The sequence below is a fragment of the Lepidochelys olivacea genome (genome assembly GCF_965140295.1).
Source record: "Lepidochelys olivacea isolate rLepOli2 genome assembly, chromosome: 3".
NCBI classification, from domain to species: domain Eukaryota; kingdom Metazoa; phylum Chordata; order Testudines; family Cheloniidae; genus Lepidochelys; species Lepidochelys olivacea.
In genome coordinates this window covers 42,577,625-42,603,689 of record NC_140413.1, presented here as the reverse complement: position 1 = coordinate 42,603,689, position 26,065 = coordinate 42,577,625, and the positions used below count along the sequence as shown (strand labels likewise).

Genomic DNA, 26,065 nt, shown 5'->3' with positions numbered 1-26,065 from the left:
ATAATGCCCATGTTCCTCAGTTTCTATTGGCATCCTGTGCACTATCCTATTCAATTCAAGGTTCTAATTTTGCAGTGGTTTCCAACCTTCTCAGCCTAAGAGATGAACGTGTTATTTCAAAAAGGTCGAGGGGCCACTATCAATTCTGTGGGACAAATTCTCTGTTCTGTTACACTTCTTTGTGCTGCACAGAGAGCAGAAAGGGAATGGAACCTAGCCAACTAGTCTCATGCTTGAAATTCCCCCAGTGCAGTGCAGTCCCAAGAAGGCCTAGCTCTAAAATAGAGTTCTTATGTCTCTCTGCTCTCTAAACCTGGTGCAGGTGACATGTTGAAGGCATGGATGGAGAGTGACTGGAGCGTGCAGTGATCCAACTATCCTCAGCTACTTGATGGCCTTTAGGGACTGTACACCAGCTGGCACAAGATAGAACAGCCCCTAGACTGAGGCAAGATATCAGGGAACTATAACTGTTGTTAGTTCTCAGCTTCTCTTCCTCCTATTCTGACTGCCCTTTGTAGCTGTTTGTGTGAGAGGTGTAATCCATTGCTAAACACTCTCCAAGGCGGACACAGAGCTAGTCAAGACGTTGTCCATTTTTTCCTGGAGCTGTCACAACCTGTATTGAAGCAGGTAATGGAGTAGGCAGAGTTACTTGCTCCTACATCCTCCATAGTGCATTAGACAACCAATGGGGGTCTGCTAAATAGCAAAAGGACAGCACCTGCTCAGAGCACTCTGACCTCCTTTGATTTTTTCTTAGGGCTGCAGGGGAAGCACTAGGAGGCAGCTGGGGAACAATACTCCTTAACTCTTCCCCATAGAAATGTGGCTGATTCCAGCACTTCAGTTTAAAAATCACAAGATGTGGCTCAGGGATGAAGTTTCATAGAATCATAGAATATCAGGGTTGGAAGGGACCTCAGGAGGTCATCTAGTCCAACCCCCTGCTCAAAGCAGGACCAATACCCAACTAAATCATCCCAGCCAGGGCTTTGTCAAGCCTGACCTTAAAAACTTCAAAGGAAGGAGATTCCACCACCTCCCTAGGTAACTCATTCCAGTGTTTCACCACCCTCTTAGTGAAAAAGTTTTTCCTAATATCCAACCTAAACCTCCCCCACTGCAACTTGAGACCATTACTCCTTGTTCTGTCATCTGCTGCCACTGAGAATGGTCTAGATCCATCCTCTTTGGAATGCCCTTTCAGGTAGTTGAAAGCAGCTATCAAATCCCCCCTCATTCTTCTCTTCCGCAGACTAAACAATCCCAGTTCCCTCAGCTTTTCCTCATAAGTCATGTGTTCCAGTCTCCTAATCATGTTTGTTGCCCTCCGCTGGACATTTTCCAATTTTTCTACATCCTTCTTGTAGTGTGGGGCCCCAAACTGGACACAGTACTCCAGATGAAGCCTCACCAATGTCGAATAGAGGGGAACGATCACGTCCCTCAATCTGCTGGCAATGCCCCTACTTATACAGCCCAAAATGCCATTGGCCTTCTTGGCAACAAGGGCATACTGTTGACTCATATCCAGCTTCTCGTTCACTGTAACCTCTAGGTCCTTTTCTGCAGAACTGCTGCATTCGGTCCCTAGTCTGTAGTGGTGCATTGGATTCTTCCATCCTAAGTGCAGGACTCTGCACTTGTCCTTGTTGAACCTCATCAGATTTCTTTTGGCTCAGTCCTCTACTTTGTCTAGGGCCAACGTTGACTTCTGTATCCTATCCCTATCCTGCAGTGTATCTACCTCTCCTCCCAGTTTAGAGTCATCTGTAAACTTGCTGAGGGTGCAATCCACACCATCCTCCAGATCATTTATGAAGATATTGAACAAAACAGGCCCGAGGACTGACCCTTGGGGCACTCCACTTGATACTGGCTGCCAACTAGACATGGAGCCATTGATCACTACCCATTGAGCCCGACAATCCAGCCAGCTTTCTATGCACCTCATAGTCTATTCATCCAGCCCATACTTCTTTAACTTTCTGGCAAGAATACTGTGGGAGACCGTGTCAAAAGCTTTGCTAGAGTCAAGGAACAACACGTCCACTGCTTTCCCCTCATCCACAGAGCAAGTTATCTCATCATAGAAGGCAATTAGATTAGTCAGGCATGACTTGCCCTTGATGAATCCATCCTCCTCCCCATGCTGTGCTGCCCAGTGCAGCAGTCTGGGAGCTGACCTTGTTCATGAAAACAGAGGCAAAAAAACCATTGAATACATTAGCTTTTTCCAAATCCTCTGTCACTGGATTGTCTCCCTCATTCAGTAAGGGGCCCACACTTTCCTTGACTTTCTTCTTATTGCTAACATACCTGAAGAAACCCTTCTTGTTACTCTTAACATCTCTTGCTAGCTGCAACTCCAGGTGTGATTTGGCCTTCCTGATTTCACTCCTACATGCCCGAGCAATATTTTTATACTCTTCCCTGGTCATTTGTCCAATCTTCCACTTCTTGTAAGCTTCTTTTTTGCGTTTAAGATCAACCAGGATTTCACTGTTAAGCCAAGCTGGTCACCTGCCATATTTACTATTTTTTCTACACATCAGGATGGTTTGTCCCTGTAACCTCAATAAGGATTCTTTAAAATACAGCCAGCTCTCCTGGACTCCTTTCCCCCTCATGTTATTCTCCCAAGGGATCCTGCCCATCAGTTCCCTGAGGTTGTCAAAGTCTGCTTTTCTGAAGTCCAGGGTCCGTATTCTGCTGCTCTGTTTTCTTCTCTGTGTCAGGATCCTGAACTTGACCATCTCATGGTCACTGCCTCCCAGGTTCCCATCCACTTTTGCTTCCTCTACTAATACTTCCCAGTTTTTGAGCAGCAAGTTAAGAAGAGCTCTGCCCCTAGTTGGATCCTCCAGCACTTGCACCAGGAAATTGTCCCCTACGCTTTCCAAAAACTTCCTGGATTGTCTGTGCACGGCTGTATTGCTCTCCCAGCAGATATCAGGGTGATGGAAGTCTCCCATAAGAACCAGGGCCTGTGATCTAGTAACTTCCATGAGTTGCCGGAAGAAAGCCTCATCCACCTCATCCCCCTGGTCCGGTGGTCTATAGCAGACTCCCATCACGACATCACCCTTGTTGCTCATGCTTCTAAACTTAATCCAGAGACACTCAGGTTTTTCTGCAGTTTCATACCGGAGCTCTGAGCATCATAATGCTCTCTTACATACAATGCCACTCCCCCACCTTTTCTGCCCTGCCTGTCCTTCTGGAACAGTTTATATCCATCCATGACAGTACTCCAGTCATGTGAGTTATCCCACCATGTCTCTGTTATTCCAATCACATCATAATTCCTTGACTGTGCCAGGACTTCCAGTTCTCCCTGCTTGTTTCCCAGGCTTCTTGCATTTGTGTATAGGCACTTGAGATAATTTGCTGTTTGTCCTGCTTTCTTAGTATGAGGCAGGAGCCCTCCCCTTTCACACTCTCCTGCTCGTGCTTCCTCCCGGTATCCCATGTCCCCACTTACCTCAGGGCTTTGGTCTCCTTTCCCCGGTGAACCTAGTTTAAAACCCTCCTCACTAGGTTTGCCAGCCCTCTTGCGAAGATGCTCTTCCGTCTCTTCATTAGGTGGAGCCTGTCTCTGCCTAGCAACTCCTCCTTCTTGGACCACCATCCCACAGTCAAAGAACACAAAGCCTGCTCTCCGACACCACCTGCGTAGCCATTCATTGACTTCCACGATTCAATGGTCTCTACCCAGGCCTTTTCCTTCCATGGGGAGGATGGACGAGAAGATCACTTGCGCCTCAAACTCCTTTATCCTTCTTCCCAGAGCCATGCAGTCTGCAGTGATCCGCTCAAGGTCATTCTTGGCAGTATCATTGGTGCCCACGTGGAAAAGCAGGAAGGGGTAGCAATCTGATGGCTTGATGAGTCTCGGCAGTCTCTCCGTCACATCGTGAATCCTAGCTCCTGGCAAGCAGCAGACTTCTCGGTTTTCCCGGTCGGGACGGCAGATAGATGACTCAGTCCCCATGAGGAGAGAGTCCCCGACCACCACCACCCACCTCCTCCTCTTGGGAGCGGTGGTCGTGGAACCCCCACCCTTAGGACAGTGTATCTCATGTCTTCCAATCAGCGGAGTCTCCTTTTGTTCCCTTCCCTCAGATGTATCATCTAGTCCACTCTCTGCATTAGTACCTGTGGAGAAAACATGAATATGGTTGCTTTACCTGTATCTGTGTCGCTGGTACATGGACACTCCCCTTTCTTCTTCTGGAGGTCAGATGTTGCCTAATTTCTTCACCGTCCTCCTGTCCCCACTGCGCAACCTGCTCTGAATCTTCAGAACTTTGTGCCCATAGAAGCATGTGTGCCCATAGAACATTGTGCCCGTAGAAGCCCTTAGAAGCAATTCATAAATCCAATACAATTCCTTCTTAAAATGGTCACCCTGAATGTAGAACTCAGAGAACCACAATTGTCCCTAGGACACAGGTGGAGCACCACTGAGATATTGATTATAGGGTCCTCAATGGACTAGGCCCATGGTGCTATCGCAAAGGCTACCTTTCCTTCCTCCCACAAAAGCAGGGAACGTTTACTTTATACAAAACAAAGAATCAAAAGAACAGAAGGCAGAGCAGCCTCAAGACTGTGAAATCTTTCCTGAGGAGGTCAGGAAGAGTCTCTCTTGTTGCCCTCTGCTGGTCATACTGTAAGACATTTTTTTTCAACACAGCATTTTTCAAAGACATAAGGCTCTTTTGAACATCAACAATAAACATGAAATGTGCTTTACAAATACTTATGGATAGAGAAATTTTTAAAATGAAATCTCTGATCCATCTAAATTGATTGTGACATCTTCTTTGGTCTCTGTCTCTTTGCTCTGAAGGAAGATCCAAGAATGGAGAGCATGTCATAAATCATCAGGTGGATGAAAAATATTTCTTTTTCTGTTTCCACCTTTTAAAATTGTTTTGATATTTTATGTCCTGTTGAGGATCCTGGACGTGGGTCAGAGAAGTTGGTGTTACAGACTGGCAGAGATTTCCTGCCAATCTATCCCATTCACAGGTGGTATTTTTGCTGAGAGCTGATTGCATGTATCTCATTAAGACCATCCTGTATGCTAAATATAAAGGGGCGAGATTAGTTCTCTGGGGAAACAGGTCTAGAGTCCACGCTGTTATCCAGGAAGAACATCAGGAACCACAATACCTGGTGTGAAGTTTTTGGCTGCAATGTGTATTATATTGATCAGGGGGTATGTTCTGAACCCTAAACAAAGTGTGTGGATTTTAAGCAGAATCAGAAAGCCACTACTCATTGTGGTGTTGAGAGCAGTGGAATGTTTTAAAAGTGAGGTATAAAGGATGAAAATGAAAAGGAAAATAGATATTGGAGTACAGAAGCAACAATAGTAGGCCCAGGCTTCAGCCCAAAACAGTCAGAATGAAGCCTTCAAACCTGCTGTCTTCGACTGGTTTTGTATCTTGGGTAAGAAGTATTAGCAGTGGTTCTAAGTTAAGTCTCTTTTTTTTCATGGGTGACTGATAGACTAAATGACTTGTCTCTTACACAGTAGGAGAACTGGTAGATTTAATCATTCTAAACCAGTTTTCAGATAATCTAGATAGGAGGGAGGGTGGAGACTTGGATGCACCAGGATTATTCATAAATGCTGGGCAGAGGCTGGGTAGCAGATAGAATACAACATCAAGGTTAAACCATTGGAGAGACAACCATGGCAACCTAGATCTGAGAAGCAGTCAATTCATGGACTAAGGAACTACTCATGGAAACTGAAGAGACTTAAAGATTCCAAAGGGGGAGCCAAAAAGAATGCTTATCCAGAATCTAGTGGGAACTCTTCAGCTCCTCCTTTTGTGTATTTTGCTTGTGGAATATTCAAACAAACAAAAACAAAAAAATCCCACTTCTTTCCCATGATGTAGTGTGATAATGGGGAAATATGTGATCTCGTTAAAATCAGAGAACCTGAGGGTCCCAGAGACTGTACCACGTTTATGTGGTTGAAAGGGAAAATAACCTGCCTGGTGGACTCGATTGCACCCAAAACTTGGTGCCACAGAGAGTAATAAAATCAATTCTTCTTTAAGCCTGAGAATCCTTCCAATTTTCTGTGTCTGTGATATACTTGCCCACCATAATCCCCCTAACTCAGAGTGAAAGAGTTCTACTTACTATCTTGGCCAGTTTTAATAGGGTGATATTTTTTTCTGGGCTATAGGTATCTATCATGAGATTTGCTCCCAGCTAAACCTGGGCAAAATTATAACAGTTTGGGGAATCTGTCTATGTACAATATATACATTCAGGTTGATATAATGATGTTGTTATGAAATTGATGTATCATGGAATGTCTCTGTAGATATAGAATCCACTATTTGCTAACAGGGCTGTAGCATATATCTACTGGATCAGGGACAATGGTCAGTCATTAGACCTTAAATATCCACCTATTCAGATGGAAACACCTTGAGACAAAAGGCTGGCTCCTACCAGGCTGGTTTACTAGGGGAATGAGATTAGCTGGCAGCAAAGCCACCTGATAGAGGTCCCCTGTTGAACCTTATCAGAAAATCATGTGACAAAGGTTGCTGGAGGCTATAAATGAGAGTCTCTTGGCAACTGTCAAGGTTCCTCCCCCACTCTGAACTCTAGGGTACAGATGTGGGGACCTGCATGAAAAACCTCCTAAGCTTATCTTTACCAGCTTAGGTCAAAACTTCCCCAAGGTACAAAATATTACCCCTTGGACAGGCCGCTACCACCACCAAACTAATACTGGTTACTGGGGAAGAGCTGTTTGGACGCGTCCTTCCCCCCAAAATACTTCCCAAAACCTTGCACCCCACTTCCTGGACAAGGTTTGGTAAAAAGCCTCACCAATTTGCCTAGGTGACTACAGACCCAGACCCTTGGATCTTAAGAACAATGAACAATCCTCCCAACACTTGCACTCCCCCTTTCCTGGGAAATGTTGGATAAAAAGCCTCACCAATTTGCCTAGGTGACGACAGACCCAGACCCTTGGATCTTAGAACAATGAAAAAGCATTCAGTGTTTTACAAGAAGACTTTTAATAAAAAATAGAAGTAAATAGAAATAAAGAAATCCCCCCTGTAAAATCAGGATGGTAGATATCTTACAGGGTAATTAGATTCAAAAACATAGAGAACCCCTCTAGGCAAAACCTTAAGTTACAAAAAAGATACACAGACAGAAATAGTTATTCTATTCAGCACAATTCTTTTCTCAGCCATTTAAAGAAATCATAATCTAACACATACCTAGCTAGATTACTTACTAAAAGTTCTAAGACTCCATTCCTGTTCTGTCCCCGGCCAAAACGACTACAGACAGACACACAAACCCTTTGTTTCTCTCCCTCCTCCCAGCTTTTGAAAGTATCTTGTCTCCTCATTGGTCATTTTGGTCAGGTGCCAGCGAGGTTACCTTTAGCTTCTTAACCCTTTACAGGTGAGAGGAGCTTTCCCCTGGCCAGGAGGGATTTCAAAGGGGTTTACCCTTCCCTTTATATTTATGACACGCCCCCCAAATCTCAGCTAGGGTGAAACACTGGCTGGGATTTCTTCCTGGAGCTCTAGGAAAACAGAGTTAATAAGACACATGCATCTCTAAATATACTACCAAGTACATAAAGACTAACAATATTTTCCACATCTCAAGGACGATTTTAACCAGTTGATTCTGGGAAACTTTCACGGGAGAGTGCATCAGCCACTTTGTTAGAAGCTCCTGAGATGTGTTGGATGTCGAAATCAAAATCTTGGAGAGCTAAACTCCACCGAAGAAGTTTTTTGTTAGTTTCTTTGACGGTGTGAAGCCACTTTAGTGCAGCATGGTCGGTTTGCAGGTGGAAACGCCGTCCCCAAACATATGGGCGTAGCTTTTCCAGAGCGTAGACAATGGCATAACATTCTTTTTCAGTGACTGACCAGTTGCTTTCCCTCTCAGACAGTTTTTTGCTGAGAAACACTACAGGGTGGAATTCTTGATCAGGTCCTTTCTGCATTAAAACTGCTCCCACACCACGCTCGGATGCATCTGTGGTTACTAGGAACGGTTTGTCAAAGTCTGGGGCCCTTAGTACAGGGTCAGACATGAGTGTCGCTTTAAGCTTGTTAAAGGCCTTCTGACACTTTCCGGTCCACTGAACAGCATTTGGCTGTTTCTTTTTGGTTAGGTCTGTCAGTGGGGCAGCGATTTGGCTGTAGTGCGGTACAAATCGTCTGTAATAACCGGCCAAGCCTAAGAAGGATTGAACCTGTTTCTTTGACTTTGGGACAGGCCACTTTTGGATAGCATCCACTTTGGCCTGTAGGGGGCTGATAGTTCCTTGACCCACCTGGTGTCCAAGGTAAGTCACTCTGTTTAGGCCTATTTGACACTTCTTAGCCTTAACAGTTAGTCCTGCCTCCCTTATGCGCTCAAGGACTTTTTGTAGATGTTCCAGGTGGTCTGCCCAGGAATCCGAAAATATGGCCACATCGTCAAGGTAGGCGACTGCATATTCTCCTAATCCCGCTAGGAGACCATCTACAAGTCTTTGGAAAGTGGCGGGTGCATTTCGCAGCCCGAAAGGGAGTACATTAAATTCATACAGCCCGAGATGTGTGATGAAGGCTGACCTTTCCTTGGCAGATTCATCTAGCGGTACCTGCCAGTACCCCTTGGTTAAGTCCAAGGTAGAGATGAACTGGGCCCTTCCCAGTTTCTCTAATAGTTCATCTGTGCGTGGCATGGGATAGTTGTCTGGGCGAGTTACAGCATTTAGCTTACGGTAGTCCACGCAAAAACGTATTTCCCCATCTGGTTTGGGAACTAGAACCACTGGAGATGCCCATGCACTTTCAGAGGGGCGGATTACCCCCATCTGTAACATATCCTGGATCTCCCGTTCTATAGCAGTTTTAGCTTGAGGAGACACCCGGTAAGGTTGGACCCTAATTGGGTGAGCATTACCTGTGTCAATGGAGTGGTATGCCCGTTCAGTCAGTCCTGGGGTGGCTGAGAACGTTGGCGCGTAGCTAGTGCACAGCTCCTGGATCTGCTGTCGCTGCATACGCCCAAGGGTCATGGAGAGGTTCACCTCTTCCACACCACCAGCACATTTCCCTTCGTAATAGACACCTTCAGGCCACTCAGCGTCGTCTCCTCCCTGGGCTGTAAACTGACAAACCTTTAATTCTCTGGAATAAAAGGGCTTTAGAGAATTAATATGATACACCTTAGGCTTTTGGTTGGAGGTGGGGAATGCTATGAGATAATTAACAGCTCCCAGGCGCTCCTGGACCACGAATGGCCCTTCCCACGATGCTTCCATTTTATGGGCCTGGAGCGCCTTTAAGACCATGACCTGGTCTCCTACTTTGAAGGAACGCTCTCTGGCATGTTTATCATACCAGGCTTTTTGCTCTTTTTGAGCCTCCTGTAAGTTTTCTCTAGCAAGGGCTAAAGAGGTTCGGAGGGTGTTTTGTAGGTTGGTTACAAAGTCCAGAATGTTAGTTCCTGGAGAAGGTGTAAATCCCTCCCATTGCTGCTTCACCAACTGCAATGGCCCCTTAACCTCACGGCCATATACAAGTTCAAATGGGGAAAACCCTAAACTGGGATGTGGTACAGCTCTGTAGGCAAAGAGCAACTGCTGCAATACTAGGTCCCAATCATTGGAGTGCTCATTTACGAATTTACGTATCATGGCCCCCAAAGTTCCATTAAACTTCTCCACCATGCCATTTGTTTGATGATGGTAAGGAGTGGCAACCAAGTGATTTACCCCATGAGCTTCCCAAAGGTTTTTCATAGTTCCTGCCAGGAAATTAGTCCCTGCATCTGTGAGGATGTCGGAGGGCCAACCTACCCTGGCAAAAATGTCTGCTAGTGCCTGGCACACACTTTTAGCCCTGGTGTTGCTTAGAGCTACTGCTTCCGGCCATCGGGTGGCAAAATCCATGAAAGTCAGTATGTACTGCCTTCCTCTGGGTGTCTTTTTCGGAAAAGGACCCAGAATATCCACAGCTACTCGCTGAAATGGAACTTCAATGATGGGGAGTGGCTGGAGAGGAGCTTTGACCTGGTCTTGGGGTTTTCCCACTCTTTGGCACACCTCACAAGACTGGACATAGGTAGAAACATCCTTGCCCATTCCCTCCCAGTGGAATGACCCCCCCAAACGGTCTTTGGTCCTGTTCACCCCAGCATGGCCACTAGGGTGATCATGGGCTAAGCTCAAGAGCTTGGCCCGGTATTTAGTTGGAACTACCAACTGTGTCTGAGGATGCCAGTCTTCCTGGTGTCCCCCAGAAAGAGTTTCCTTGTATAAAAGTCCTCTTTCTACAACAAACCTGGATCTATTAGAAGAGCTGAGAGGCGGTGGGTTGCTCCGTGCCGCCGTCCAAGCTCTCTGGAGGCTTTCATCTGCTTCCTGTTCGGTCTGGAACTGTTCCCTTGATGCTGGAGACATCAGTTCCTCATGGGATTGTGGACCTAGGCTTGGTCCCTCTGGAAGCGATATAGGGGATGGAGCTGTTTCTGTTGACTGTGAACCGCTCTCCGCTGGTGCACTATGTTGGGATTCAGGCTCCGGCTGAGCCTCTTGTGTAGGGTTATCGGCTGCTGCCAGTTCAGGTTCGGTGGGGCCCTCTGGTGTTGAGGTTGCAAGTACTGGATTCAGTGCTGACACGGGGTCTGGTGTTGGTTGTTTGGCTGGTTCCGGTTCTGGGACTGGTTCCGTCTGGGTCTCTGGGACTGGATCCACTACTGCTGTTGCAGACATTGGCCTGGGGTCCAGGTCCATCACCTCTGACTGGGTCCTGATAGAAGTTTCCGGAACAGAGCTAGGCCTCACGGCTTGTTTAGCCTGGTTGCGGGTGACCATTCCCACCCTCTTGGCCTGCTTCACATGATTGGCCAAGTCTTCCCCCAACAGCATGGGGATGGGATAATCATCATAGACTGCAAAAGTCCACATTCCTGACCAGCCCTTGTACTGGACAGGCAACTTGGCTGTAGGCAAATTGAAAGAGTTGGACTTGAAGGGTTGAATCGTCACTTGGATCTCTGGGTTGATTAAATTGGGGTCCACTAAGGAAGCATGGATAGCTGACACTTGTGCTCCGGTGTCCCTCCACGCGGTGACCTTCTTCCCACCCACACTCACAGTTTCCCTCCGCTCCAAGGGTATCTGGGAGGTATCTGGGCCTGTGGACCTCTGGTGTGATTCCGGTGCAATGAACTGTAATCTGTTGGGGTTCTTGGGGCAGTTGGCCTTTACATGCCCCAGCTCGTTACATTTAAAACATCGTCCAGCTGACGGGTCACCGGGGCGAGGAGGGTTGCTGGAGAACGGGGTGGTGGGACGATAAGGGGTCTGGAGGGTTCTTTGGGAGGTAGGTGGGGCTTTGGGCGGCCCCCGGTAATAGGGTGTGGTCTGGGGTGGTCCCTTCTGGTCTCCGCTCCAACTGCGACCAGTTTTCTTCTTCTCTGCCACCTCCACCCATCTGGCTCCAATCTCTCCTGCCTCAATTACAGTTTTGGGTTTCCCATCTAGGATGTATCTTTCTATTTCCTCAGGAACACCCTCTAAGAATTGTTCCATTTGCATTAGGAAGGGCAAATTTACTGGAGATTCAACACTTGCTCCTGATATCCAGGCATCCCAATGTTTTACAATGTGGTAGGCATGTCGGGTAAATGACATGTCTGGTTTCCACCTTAGGGCTCTGAACCTCCGACGAGACTGCTCGGGTGTTATCCCCATTCTGACTCTCGCCTTGGATTTAAACAGTTCATACTTGTTCATGTGTTCTTTAGGCATTTCAGCTGCCACCTCAGCTAAGGGTCCACTGAGCTGCGGCCTCAGCTCTACCATGTATTGGTCAGTAGAGATGTTGTACCCAAGGCAGGCCCTTTCGAAGTTTTCTAAGAAGGCCTCAGTATCATCACCTGCCTTGTAGGTGGGGAACTTTCTGGGATGGGAAGTGGTACCTGGAGAAGGATTGCTAGGGTTTGTTGGTATATTCTGCTGGGCCTTTATCCTCTCCATCTCCTCCACATGCTTCCTTGCCTCCATTTCCCTCTTGTGGGCAGCCTCCTGTACCTCCTTCTCCAGCCGCATGAGTTCTATCTGTCTTTCATGTTCCCTTTGTTTTTCCTCAGCCTGAAATTTGGCTAATTCCAGCTGTAGTCGAGCTGAGGATTTGGCCATTCTAACCTCTCTGTTTTTAACTAACTTTACACCCGAGGTTTAGAAATAAACAAACAAAACTTGGCTGTAAACTTTTGCTGTGCTGGAATAGAGTACCTATTCTCTGATAGTGATTGTCAGCCTACAGAAAAAGACAATTCCCTTGTCTCTGCTCTGGGCCCAAATTAAAGCAAAAAACCTCCAACTACTTGGAAAACTGCTTACCCAGCCCAAAGAAAAAAAAAATTTCTTTTCAAACCTGTGCTCCTTGTAAAACAAAAAAAAAAAAATCAAAATCCTAAAAAAAAACCCTGCCACTTTTGTCTCCAGGCAAATGGGTAGAGCACACACCCCCTATTTACTTTTAGGAAGAAAAGAAAAAAAAAAAACCTCTGGGTTGGAAGACTGTGAATTTCCCTGCAGGAGTTAAGTACCCTGCCTCCAGGCAAGAAAACCTGCAATTCACAAGATAATCCCCTTTTGTCTCTGCTTGGCCACAAAGCAGAGAGAAACCAAGCTGCTTTCAGTTTCAAAGCTGCCTTCTGGACTTCCTAAAAATTCCTTTTTAAAATCTGTATTTCTAGTTCAAAAAATCTCAACTGGATCTCAAAATGATTTCAGGTTAATCCCACCACTGTGCCACCATGTCAAGGTTCCTCCCCCACTCTGAACTCTAGGGTACAGATGTGGGGACCTGCATGAAAAACCTCCTAAGCTTATCTTTACCAGCTTAGGTCAAAACTTCCCCAAGGTACAAAATATTACCCCTTGGACAGGCCGCTACCACCACCAAACTAATACTGGTTACTGGGGAAGAGCTGTTTGGACGCGTCCTTCCCCCCAAAATACTTCCCAAAACCTTGCACCCCACTTCCTGGACAAGGTTTGGTAAAAAGCCTCACCAATTTGCCTAGGTGACTACAGACCCAGACCCTTGGATCTTAAGAACAATGAACAATCCTCCCAACACTTGCACTCCCCCTTTCCTGGGAAATGTTGGATAAAAAGCCTCACCAATTTGCCTAGGTGACGACAGACCCAGACCCTTGGATCTTAGAACAATGAAAAAGCATTCAGTGTTTTACAAGAAGACTTTTAATAAAAAATAGAAGTAAATAGAAATAAAGAAATCCCCCCTGTAAAATCAGGATGGTAGATATCTTACAGGGTAATTAGATTCAAAAACATAGAGAACCCCTCTAGGCAAAACCTTAAGTTACAAAAAAGATACACAGACAGAAATAGTTATTCTATTCAGCACAATTCTTTTCTCAGCCATTTAAAGAAATCATAATCTAACACATACCTAGCTAGATTACTTACTAAAAGTTCTAAGACTCCATTCCTGTTCTGTCCCCGGCCAAAACGACTACAGACAGACACACAAACCCTTTGTTTCTCTCCCTCCTCCCAGCTTTTGAAAGTATCTTGTCTCCTCATTGGTCATTTTGGTCAGGTGCCAGCGAGGTTACCTTTAGCTTCTTAACCCTTTACAGGTGAGAGGAGCTTTCCCCTGGCCAGGAGGGATTTCAAAGGGGTTTACCCTTCCCTTTATATTTATGACAGCAACTATTATAGAGGAAGAGAGAGAAGCAGAAGAGTTCAGCGATTCCTTGTTCTGGATGAGAAGCCATGTGCAGGAGGACAGGGATGTGGAAGGATCTTAGAGTCCTCTATGGATTCTGACTTATGCCTGAAGAACTCTTTAGAGTGGTGACGAAACTGAGGCTGGGAAATGCATTTGCATTTTTTAAATTGTTTTGTCTAAATCTGTGTATCTCTCATGTTAAGTAAAGAGGAATGGTGTTTTAGGATCCTGTGCAGTCAGTCTGTCTGTCTACTTTTACCGTCACGTTGACGTTCATCAAAACATCATATTTCCATTAAGCTGTGGTCAAAACTATGAAAATGTTTGGGAAGTTCTAGGTATATGCTGAAAACTATAAATGCTGTAGTACAGTTAATAACATTAAGGTTAAATAGCAGTCAATATCTACATTTATTTTTACAACACCCAAAATATCCTACATGCTTTACAGAATGAATAAAAAAACCTGACAGACACTGTTCAGAAAAGAGTATGAACTAATTTACCAACTTCAGTGCCATTTGTTAAAGAGAAGCATAAATATTGCATATTAAATGGCATATCTTTCTTCCAAACGACAGTAAGCAAAGTCCAGAGGACATCTTCAGCATGAAAAATCAAACTGATAGAAACAAGAACACCAGCTGTTGTGCGGGGTGTTTTGGTCTTTCTCACTCTTTTCTTTTCTTTTCTTGTCTTTTCTTTTCTTTTCTTTTCACTTGGGAACTGAAAATACTAAGTTAATTACCATACTTCGGGATAGTTTTTATCTATGGTAAGAAGAGTTTTAACTTGTATCTTAAAATTATAAAAGTTCACCAGATAATATCAACTTCTATCATACAAATTAGTTTAATGTGGAGATATTAATAATACATGGACACACTTGGAGGTTTTTTTCATTTGGAAAGACTCAGCCAATTTGAGGGAAATTCTCTGTACTTAATAAAACCAGTTACACCTCAAAACTGTACATGTGTGACCACTATAGGCAAGTGTTATCATCTCCACTGAACAGACTGAAAATCTGAGAAACAAAGTCAAGACTAGTGTTTCCAAGCTTGGTTGCTCATTCATTGAAAACGTGCTTATTTTCAGTTACCCTGCTTGTTAAGTGTAGAGGAATCAGAGAGAGTCTGTATAACATGCTATTTTTTGCGATATTGCTGCTATGTGAATAAATGTATTCAGTCTCTAGAGACAGAATCATTTCAGATTTGATGAGAAGCAAACAGCACAGAAAGGTAAATGGTAAATAAAATGAGTTAATTTTACCCACAGGTTTACTAAAATGAAGGTTGAAGTCAACGCAGTACATTTTGCATAGTATCTGTAATTATGTAGTCCCTGAGGCAGATGTTCAAGACTGATTTCTTTCATTGTAATTATTTACTTAAAATAGTTGTGGATCATTGAAAGACTGATTCGTGCTGGTTACATAATGAAACAAGCAAGGGTCACTGGTATTGAGATACTGGCTTTAGTTATGTGAAGGGATAACTAACAGATATCTATTGTTTTTAGAAGAAAAAAGAACTGAATGCCAATAACTAACGTGTACGAGTTACTGTACATTATATAATTATGATCTCGAACACCAGGTGAGGAGAACTCATTATATTTTGGATAGATCAAGTTACTTAGGTCTGAATCCTGCAGATGGATTCACGTAGACAGACACTTCCAGTTATACATAATTTTGTTCATGACATTTGAACACCATATAGGCTGACAGTGACACCTGCATCCCATTGATATTACTTGGATTCCACACAAGTACAAGGGTCTGGTCACATGGATCTGATTGCCATTTTACAGTCTTTGATTTTATATGCAGTGGGGCAGAGACACACTCTTTCATTTTACATGTAAAATGCACATCTGTGGTGTTCTTTCACTGTTCATGGGGCTGGGAATTGGACTGGTTTCCCTTTATGGCTGTACTCTGCCTGTTGAAGTTGTTCAGGGAGATTTCCTTTTCTGTGTTCTCCTCCTCCAAGTCCTGCTCTGTTTACCTTAATTCACCCAAAATAAAGTTACTTTAATTCTGAAAGGGAGTGTCTATACAGGGTTTTAATGCAATTTAATTACTACACTTTAAATTCACACCTTTGGTTAATGTGGATTAACTTTTCTGTGAGTGTCTCCATATAAACGAGCCCTCAGACTGAAAAAAGGAAAAACAAACAAACCCACAACTTTGGGAAACTTTTTACTCTTTATATTAGCTTTTGTCAACTCAGTTTTTAATTGTCTGCCACCATGGAAATACAAATCCCGATTCTTGCTCTGACAAGCTACAAAGAAAAATATTAAATGAAATCTCACTTCTTCTTCTTCTTAGCACATAAGCAGTGTGCCTCAGGTGGCATGTGACCAGGATTCATCATCAAATTTGGTCGGCTTGTTGGATCATTAGCTTCCCCAGCCCAGTTTGGGTAGTGACGGGGAGCGCTACATATACACTGATCCGTGCCCCCCAAATCTCACTCAGTTACATTGAATGAAACAATCTCTCCCTACTGCTATATTGAAATATTAGCAAATATGGTATTTGTATTATGTTTTATTTATAACTGATTAGTAAAAATGATTGCTAATGACTAAGGGAAAACTTTGATTAGTAGAATCATAGAATCATAGAATATCAGGGTTGGAAGGGACCCCAGAAGGTCATCTAGTCCAACCCCCTGCTCAAAGCAGGACCAATTCCCAGTTAAATCATCCCAGCCAGGGCTTTGTCAAGCCTGACCTTAAAAACCTCTAAGGAAGGAGATTCTACCACCTCCCTAGGTAACGCATTCCAGTGTTTCACCACCCTCTTAGTGAAAAAGTTTTTCCTAATATCCAATCTAAACCTCCCCCACTGCAACTTGAGACCATTACTCCTCGTTCTGTCATCTGCTACCATTGAGAACAGTCTAGAGCCATCCTCTTTGGAACCCCCTTTCAGGTAGTTGAAAGCAGCTATCAAATCCCCCCTCATTCTTCTCTTCTGCAGGCTAAACAATCCCAGCTCCCTCAGCCTCTCCTCATAACTCATGTGTTCCAGTCCCCTAATCATTTTTGTTGCCCTTCGCTGGACTCTCTCCAATTTATCCACATCCTTCTTGAAGTGTGGGGCCCAAAACTGGACACAGTACTCCAGATGAGGCCTCACCAATGTCGAATAGAGGGGAACGATCACGTCCCTCGATCTGCTCGCTATGCCCCTACTTATACATCCCAAAATGCCATTGGCCTTCTTGGCAACAAGGGCACACTGCTGACTCATATCCAGCTTCTCGTCCACTGTCACCCCTAGGTCCTTTTCTGCAGAACTGCTGCCTAGCCATTCGGTCCCTAGTCTGTAGCTGTGCATTGGGTTCTTCCGTCCTAAGTGCAGGGCCCTGCACTTATCCTTATTGAACCTCATCAGATTCCTTTTGGCCCAATCCTCCAATTTGTCTAGGTCCTTCTGTATCCTATCCCTCCCCTCCAGCGTATCTACCACTCCTCCCAGTTTAGTATCATCCGCAAATTTGCTGAGAGTGCAATCCACACCATCCTCCAGATCATTTATGAAGATATTGAATAAAACCGGCCCCAGGACCGACCCCTGGGGCACTCCACTTGATACCGGCTGCCAACTAGACATGGAGCCATTGATCACTACCCGTTGAGCCCGACAATCTAGCCAGCTTTCTACCCACCTTATAGTGCATTCATCCAGCCCATACTTCCTTAACTTGCTGACAAGAATACTATGGGAGACCGTGTCAAAAGCTTTGCTAAAGTCAAGAAACAATACATCCACTGCTTTCCCTTCATCCACAGAACCAGTAATCTCATCATAAAAGGCGATTAGATTAGTCAGGCATGACCTTCCCTTGGTGAATCCATGCTGGCTGTTCCTGATCACTTTCCTCTCATGCAAGTGCTTCAGGATTGATTCTTTGAGGACCTGCTCCATGATTTTTCCAGGGACTGAGGTGAGGCTGACTGGCCTGTAGTTCCCAGGATCTTCCTTCTTCCCTTTTTTAAAGATTGGCACTACATTAGCCTTTTTCCAGTCATCCGGGACTTCCCCGGTTCGCCACGAGTTTTCAAAGATAATGGCCAGTGGCTCTGCAATCACAGCCGCCAATTCCTTCAGCACTCTCGGATGCAACTCGTCCAGCCCCATGGACTTGTGCACGTCCAGCTTTTCTAAATAGTCCCTAACCGCCTCTATCTCCACAGAGGGCTGGCCATCTCTTCCGCATTTTGTGATGCCCAGCACAGCAGTCTGGGAGCTGACCTTGTTAGTGAAAACAGAGGCAAAAAAAGCATTGAGTACATTAGCTTTTTCCACATCCTCTGTCACTAGGTTGCCTCCCTCATTCAGTAAGGGGCCCACACATTCCTTGGCTTTCTTCTTGTTGCCAACATACCTGAAGAAACCCTTCTTGTTACTCTTGACATCTCTGGCTAGCTGCAGCTCCAGGTGCGATTTGGCCCTCCAATCTTTTAGTATTTTTGTAGTATCTCAAAACGCCTCCAATCTTTAATATATTTAGCCTCCAACCCCTCTGTGAGATAAGGAAGTACTACAATCCTCATTTCAACAGATGAGTAACTGAGGCACAGAGGAACCACATAACTTGTCTTAAATCACACCAAGGAGGAAGTCTTTCATGCAACACAGACTTGAACCCAGATCTTCTGAATTGTAAGCTGCCACCATAACCACTGGGCTAGCCACTTTCTCCTGTTATGGCCTCCTATCTCTGTGGATTATTAAATAATTCAGCATAAAAAAATGTATAACCTCTGACTCCTTTCAGAAAATCATAGAATATCAGGGTTGGAAGGGACCTCAGGAGGTCCTGCTCAAAGCAGGACCTAATCCCCAACTAAATCATCCCAGCCAGGGCTTTGTCAAGCCTGACCTTAAAAACCTTTAAGAAAGGAGATTCCACTCCCTCCCTAGGTAACCCATTCCAGTGCTTCACCACCCTCCTAGTGAAAAAGTTTTTCCTCATATCCACCCTAAACCTCCCCCACTGAAATTTGAGACCATTACTCCTTGTTCTTTCTGCCAACTCAGATTATTTTTCCATTGATACAGGCTCCCCAGGTTTTCTCTTCTTAAGGCACTCTCTCAGTAAATGTTCAAATACCTTTGAAAATGTTAGTTTTTATTATTTGCTGAAGCCTCAGTTATTGAGACTGTAAAGAGAGGAAACGATAATTATGTAGGCTTGACAGTTTAATTTATTTTTCAGCACAAAAGAAAAAAATGCTGATATGAACATTTATATTGATGAAAGACACATTGTGATGACATTTTGGGAGTCCTTAATACATATGTCTGGATTGATTTATTTATATTTATTTTGTTTTGTTTTACTGCAAACCAGACATTTCCAAGTTTGAAGAAATTGCCCCAAGGCTTCCAATTACAGGCTATTCAAATTTTGAACACAGATATCAATTAGATTAAAAGTTGGTGTACAATAATACTGATGTGCAGATTTCTGCCAAGGAAATAGTTTTACAATCTGACTGAAAATTTTTCTAGTGACCACTGAAAGTTCACTTCATGTTATTTTCACATCTCTTCATCTTTTCCCAGTAAACCATAAAATGGCATATCCTGAAGAATGGACATTTCTATAGCTATAATGGGTGTTATATGTGTTATATGTGTTTATGTGTTATAAAAACATTGTATTCTTCGTATGTACAGTAGATCTTCTATAATGTATCTAGATTTCATATTCATATAGATTGTGTCTTCCTTAATAGACAAATATGCACCCCTTAAATTCAATAGGAGTTGATGATATATAAGCCCTGAAAGGTTATGCTCATCACTTCACAGGATGAGCCCTTTATGCTTTGTTATCATTGCTCTATCCACAATGACTCCAAGATCTCTTTCTTGAGTAGTAACAGCTAATTTAGACCCCATCATTTTATATGCATAGTTGAGATTGTTTTCCAATGTGCATTACTTTTTATTTATCAACACTGAATTTCATCTACCATTTTGTTGCCCAGTCACCCAGTTTTGATAAATCCTTTTGTAGCTCTTCACAGTCTGCCTGGGACTTAACTATCTTGAGTAGTTTTGTATCATCTTCAAATTTTGCCTCGTCACTGTTTACCTCTTTCCCTAGATCATTTCTGAATATGTTAAATAGGACGGGGCCCAATACAGACCCTTGGGGAACACTACTATTTACCTCTCTCCATTCTGAAAACTAACTGTTTTATTCCTACCATTTATTGAAAGTATACACTATTGTATTATTATAATGACTGGCAATATGTATGCCATTTCCCCCCTAAAACACTAAAGAATGAGAGGAGTGATTTGCATTCAAATATAAATTTATTTTCTCTAATCTTTTAGGAAAGTGGAATATATATCTTCAGCATTTCACCAGGGCATCATATTTCTCATATGAGATATCATGTTGATAGATGGGGATGAATTTCTCCAATTACATTTTTACAATCCAAACTTCAAATGATATTCCCATTAATACTTTGTCACTTGCAGATATTATTTAATTATATTTCAGGAAAAGGGGCACATGCCAGGTCCAGCTAAGCTGCGGTTGGCACAGAACTCATGCTCTTCTTCAGTTCCCAGCATAATTTAGAACACACTACTTCAGGCTGCTACTAAATTCCCTCATAAGCCATAATGCTCTGAGGGCTTCCGTAAATTTTGCAAGCTAGAACAGTCTCCACTGGCTAAGGGTTTCCAGCTCACAGTACATTCTGGCAGTGATTCCTTCCAGCTATGGCCTGCCCAGGAGTAGTCTCTACGCTTGTTAGGGAATGTGTAATGGCATACAGCCAGCTGTACCCACCTCAAGGCAATCCCCATCTGCCCTTTTATACAGGCAGTTCTCCATCATCTTTGTATTGTTAAAGCAACATAAAGGGGCATGAGACAAGGAAAGGATCTGATCCAAGAAGTTTTTAAGACGGCATTCTTAACTCCCTAGAAAACTGCAGAGTGTAATTTTAAAATCTTATGAAAATGATAAATAGCACAGTTATCATAGTTTAGTACTTTGCTGGCTGCTTACTGCACAAAATTCCAAATATTCTCTACAGTGAAATGAATAGAAATGTTGCTTTTTTCTTCCATGGGAGCAGGCTGCCCTGAGGCTGCTTTAACATGGTACAGAGAGAACAGCTACACACACAGTAGCAGCAGGATCAGGGGAGTGCAAAGACCGCTTTAAGCTTTGTGCACCATCCCCAACTTGCACTCTACTTTTGGACCACACTCAAGGATCTGACCTAAAATATTGTGTCATAAAGAGACATTGTGCCACAAAATAATCAACATAACATTTTATGATATTTCACTGTGATGTTTCTCTTGAGAAGATGTCAATAAACTAAAACTGCTGAGTTGTTGCAACTTCTGGGTCACAACTCAGACATCATTGTGCAATGTCAGGATGTCACAGTACACTTATTTGCTAGCTCTCTGGAACTACAGTAGATTGAAAAGTGTCTTACTAGCTTTCCAAGGTTAAGTACCATTGCTTTATACAATATATCATCAGAAAGCTATGGCCTTTTATATTTATCTCATGCATGTTATATTATAAAAAGTATATGTGAGTGTTGATTATATATCTATCTATCTAGATAAATATAAATACAATCAAGTGTATTACTCCATTAAAATAAAATGTTAAACCCAGTCCCTATTTGTTTTTCCTTTCCTGGTTGTTTCCCAGAAACAAGGGGCGATGGATCTGGAAATATAACCTTTTTTGTAATATACCTGAATTTTAAAGGTTACTTGAAAAAAAAAATAGACCTTGTAGATAATTTTATTGTTTTATTCTTTTTCATGGTTTCTTTGTTCTTGTTCTTTAATATTTAAGAACAACTCCTCGAAATCTGCATGCTCATTTCCTAATTTCAAACATTTTAAGTAGCAGTTTGGGCCAAACTGATAACTTTACACAAATCTACATACTACAGATATCTTTTTGAAACATGCTTGATAGTTCTAGAATTCTAAGTTATATGATGGTTTAGACAGTGGTGGCTACTGTTCTCATGTGATATATCTGTAGCAATTTATTCTGGAAGAAACATCATTTCTATTTTTCATTATCTTTCTGAACAATAATTTAATTGAATGAATTGCTGTCCTGAGATACAAATAAGACCTAAAATAAAGCATCTATTGTATTATAAATTACTAAAAACTGTTAATGTAGTTAGATGATGCATCGTCATTGTACTGGCATTTTGTTAATCAAGGACAATGCATGGTAAGCTGCACTTTCCATTTATTTTAATCAGAGAAAACTAGTTACAGGGATAGCAGCCAAGTATCTCATGCCATTACACTTGCACATAATAATAATAATATCAAGCTCTTATAACTAGTGATTTTTCTCATTATACCCTCAGTGCATTTATCAAAATTATTTCTTGAAAAAGTAATAAAAAAGCATACAGGCATATAGGTTACTGCTTAGAACACCATGTGTAAAGAGACACTGGCAGAGAACTTGGAATGCTCTTGTCACTTATGTCAAGGCAAGCAAGGGCTGACAACCATCAATCAACTGAAGAGGAAAAATCAGTCTGCCATGAAGATCTCAAAAGGCCAGATTGTGATTGTTGAAAAGGACGAGAGACAGGAACAAGAAATTATCAAGGACTTTTTATAATTACAAACGCTTTGCAGAAGGGTGTTCAGGAGTTGTGCTTTATCAAAGCAGATGGGAAGGAGGGGAACTATGCTTTCCCTCTGCAGCAGGATCAGAAGAGATTATATTCTCCAAACTCCCACCACTCCAGACATGAGTCAAAACCTTAACGATCCAAAATGAGATGCATTGGAGAGTGCATTTTGATGGTTGTGACTCTTGAGCCTTTGTTCCTTATAGACTTTGATTCCCAATGGTCAAATGTGGCTTCTTTGAAAAACAAAATATTTAGGGGTCTTCACAGCTGACAATAGGAACCCTGTTGCAACTAGTGGAAATGATGAAGGTACATCTGGGATTGAAGGCATCAGGAATGCCCCTGGAGCCTGTGCTGAAAATGCATGGCACACAATATGAGTAAACAGTTTAAGTAAACTATGGCAAAGTTAAATAACTTAAAAGTGGATTTGATATAAGGCCTGAAAGATGGCAAAATTGATTTACAGGGAAAATATGCAAATTAAGCTATTTAGACAAACTAGTTTACACTATTTCTAGTGCTTCCTAAAGAGGAGATTAAATCAATAACCTTATTAAAATACAGGTTTGTAAATATCTTATTTTAAAAACCTAACTGAAGACCACAAAGCTGAAAACAAAGAAAGTCCCCAGTCCTTCCAAACTTGTGAGCATGCTTAACTTATGCATTGTGAGTCGTCCCATTCACTTCAGTGAAACTACTAACAGTATATAAAATTAAGCACATACAGTAAATAAATCTTGGAAGGACTGGGGCCTAATACAGCTAAAGGAACATGATTAATGTCCTTTTCAAAGGTTCCAGAAATAGGTTCGTTTTGAAGCTCAGTTTGGTATACTACTACTTTTTTTGTCAGTATCCCCTTTTGTGGAAGGCTGAGTATTTAGAGACAAACATATTTTATAATAAAAAGAAAAGGAGTACTTGTGGCACCTTAGAGACTAACCAATTTATTTGAGCATGAGCTTTCGTGAGCTACAGCTCACTTCATTAGATGCATGCCGTGGAAACTGCAGCAGACTTTATATATACACAGAGAATATGAAAAAATACCTCCTCCCACCCCATTGTCCAGCTGGTAATAGCTTATCTAAAGTGATCATCAGGTGGGCCATTTCCAGCACAAATCAAATAAATTGGTTAGTCTCTAAGGTGCTACAAGTACTCCTTTTCTTTTTGCGAATACAGATTAACACGGCTGTTACTCTGAAACCCATATTTTATAATGCTACAGTAGCTCCATTTCTCAGTGCTTTTTAATGGCGGTTATAGTTCAAAATGAATTCCCTGCATTTGTGTGTATACATGGATATTAGTATATGTAGATGAAATCATTTTGCTGAAATGACACCTAATCTTACTTTTAGATATGTAATTTACTATTTACTGAACTAGACTTAGTAACAAGCAGTGCTTACTCACACATTACTTCATAAAAACAAATCAATGTTGAAAGAAGACAGTTGCTTCTTTACATCTGGATGAAGTTGAAATAATCTCTGATGCAAATAGTTTCATCTGTGTAAATGACAAATGTCTGTAGTCTCTGTAATTCACAAAGGGAAGACTGAGGAATCTAATTAATTATGACACTAGAAAACCTGGGTGAGCTAAATAAAGCAACTGTTAGTTTATTTTTTATCTCCTGAATGAAGTGGAAATTAATGAATCAGAATAATTCACTGTAGAATTAAAAACTACAATACCTCAAGCAGCATTTTAGAGTCAGTTACACTTACATATAGCCATGAACTAGAGAGAGCATATCTTGTACTCTGGCAATAACATATTTGATTTCAAGTGGAAATTGCATTTTGCTGTGGCAAAATGTAAAAGTGATGTAGAAAAGTGTTTGCTGTTAGAATGGAGGTGATTTTTGTATATCTGAACTGTCAACAAAGTTTCCTACTAAAATCTGTCAGATTAAGAGTAATTATTTTGGGAGCTCATTTACATAAGGTTGAAATAGGTGAACCTCTTATCTCTAAAATGGTTTAAAATATCCCCTGTGATTGAGCTTGAATCTCTTTACTGGTGAAGATTAAGCTAAATAAGAGGCTCCCTTTCATCTTTGAAAGAACCATATTTCTCTCTAAAACCATTACTTGAAAGAGGCAGTGATGAAAATTAACCTTATGGTAGATCTAGAAAGTTACTGAATATTTATTTAAAATAATGTATATCATATGATAGACCTACATGATTTTATATTGAACATTTTGGTCATTTAATAATTTATTTATCAATTACTAGTAAACAAATAACCACTTTTTCTCAGCATCTGATTTTTGTATCTGGAAACACCTTGAGCTGCTGTTAAACAAACAAACAAATTACTAGCAGCTAAAATGGTGTTAACAGGTAGGAAGTGATCACCTAAACTGAGCAACTGCTTCCAAAAAATGTGAAATACTGTAATGGGGACGGGGAACTATAAACTTATCTCAAAATATGGATGCTTCAATTTTATTGTACAATTTGGTAACCACATTTGGATTAAACTGAAAAAGATCCAGTGTGTGTATATATACATGTCATCCCTGGTTGGAGGTATAGCCTCATATTTGCCAATCACACACGCTTTGGGTAATTTTCGCAGCTGGGAAACTATTGCATCTTTCCCATATATGCCTCCAGCAGTGTCAGTTCTGTATGTTGTAATGATTGAACCTATACCATGGGTGCATGAAGTCCTGGAAAAGACATGCTTGTAATCACGATTTACTAAAATATTCTAAACAGTTAACAATAAGTACAAACCAGAGGAAATTTACATTTTAAAAATGCATTATTTTTTAATCACAATCCAAGAATTTCACTAATCCTCTTCTCTTTTACTGTTTCTATGCACCAAACACTTGAGGGCTAAATTCCCATTTGCATTAAGTCTACTTTATACCCCCCTGGCAAAGGAAAGTAGCCTTAAAGTGGGTGTAAATGTAATTTATATCCACTTTGCGGCTCATTAACACTGTCAGGGTGGAGTAAAGTGGCCTTAGTTTAAACAAGAATCAGCCCCTTTTGTGTTTAATTACCTTTTAATTTTTTAGCACAATTTTTGGTTTCTTATGTATTTGTTTCAGATCCTTATGGCCTTTATATGAGCTATTAATAGTAATTCAATGTCCAAGTGGATTTTGTAGATGATCAGATATGATGATTGCTAAAACAGGACCTTTGGCATGTATCTTAATTTTTATGGCCAGATGCAAAGGCAAGATTTTTGTATTTTGTATTGTTTTCTTAGCTGTATTTTATATATATATATATATGGTGTGGGGGCTAAGAAGGATAAATGTTTCTTTTCACAAATGTTAGTGGCTATTGGCTTTTCCTATAGTCACAGTGTGACAAGGGCACTCACTAGTAAGTTCTGAACCCTTATTATTCTATAGCAATGTAATTTTGAAACTCAGAATCTAGGATATTGAATTTATGAGTGTTTCTTTTCTTTTCTTAAAGATCTGTATATATCCACAAATATTTTAATAAAATGAAATCAGACTAAAAAGTAATCAACTTTTATATTTAGGACATGTTTTTTGAATGATGTTCATACCAGTCAAATAAATATT

At 42.0% G+C, this 26,065-nt stretch overlaps 1 protein-coding gene across 1 annotated transcript in view; it reads left to right on the top strand.

The window, feature by feature from the left end:
* Positions 1 to 26,065, top strand: part of CSMD1 (CUB and Sushi multiple domains 1) — a 2,028,540-nt gene that overhangs the window by 1,877,766 nt on the left and 124,709 nt on the right. The gene's annotated exons all lie outside the window — the stretch shown is intronic.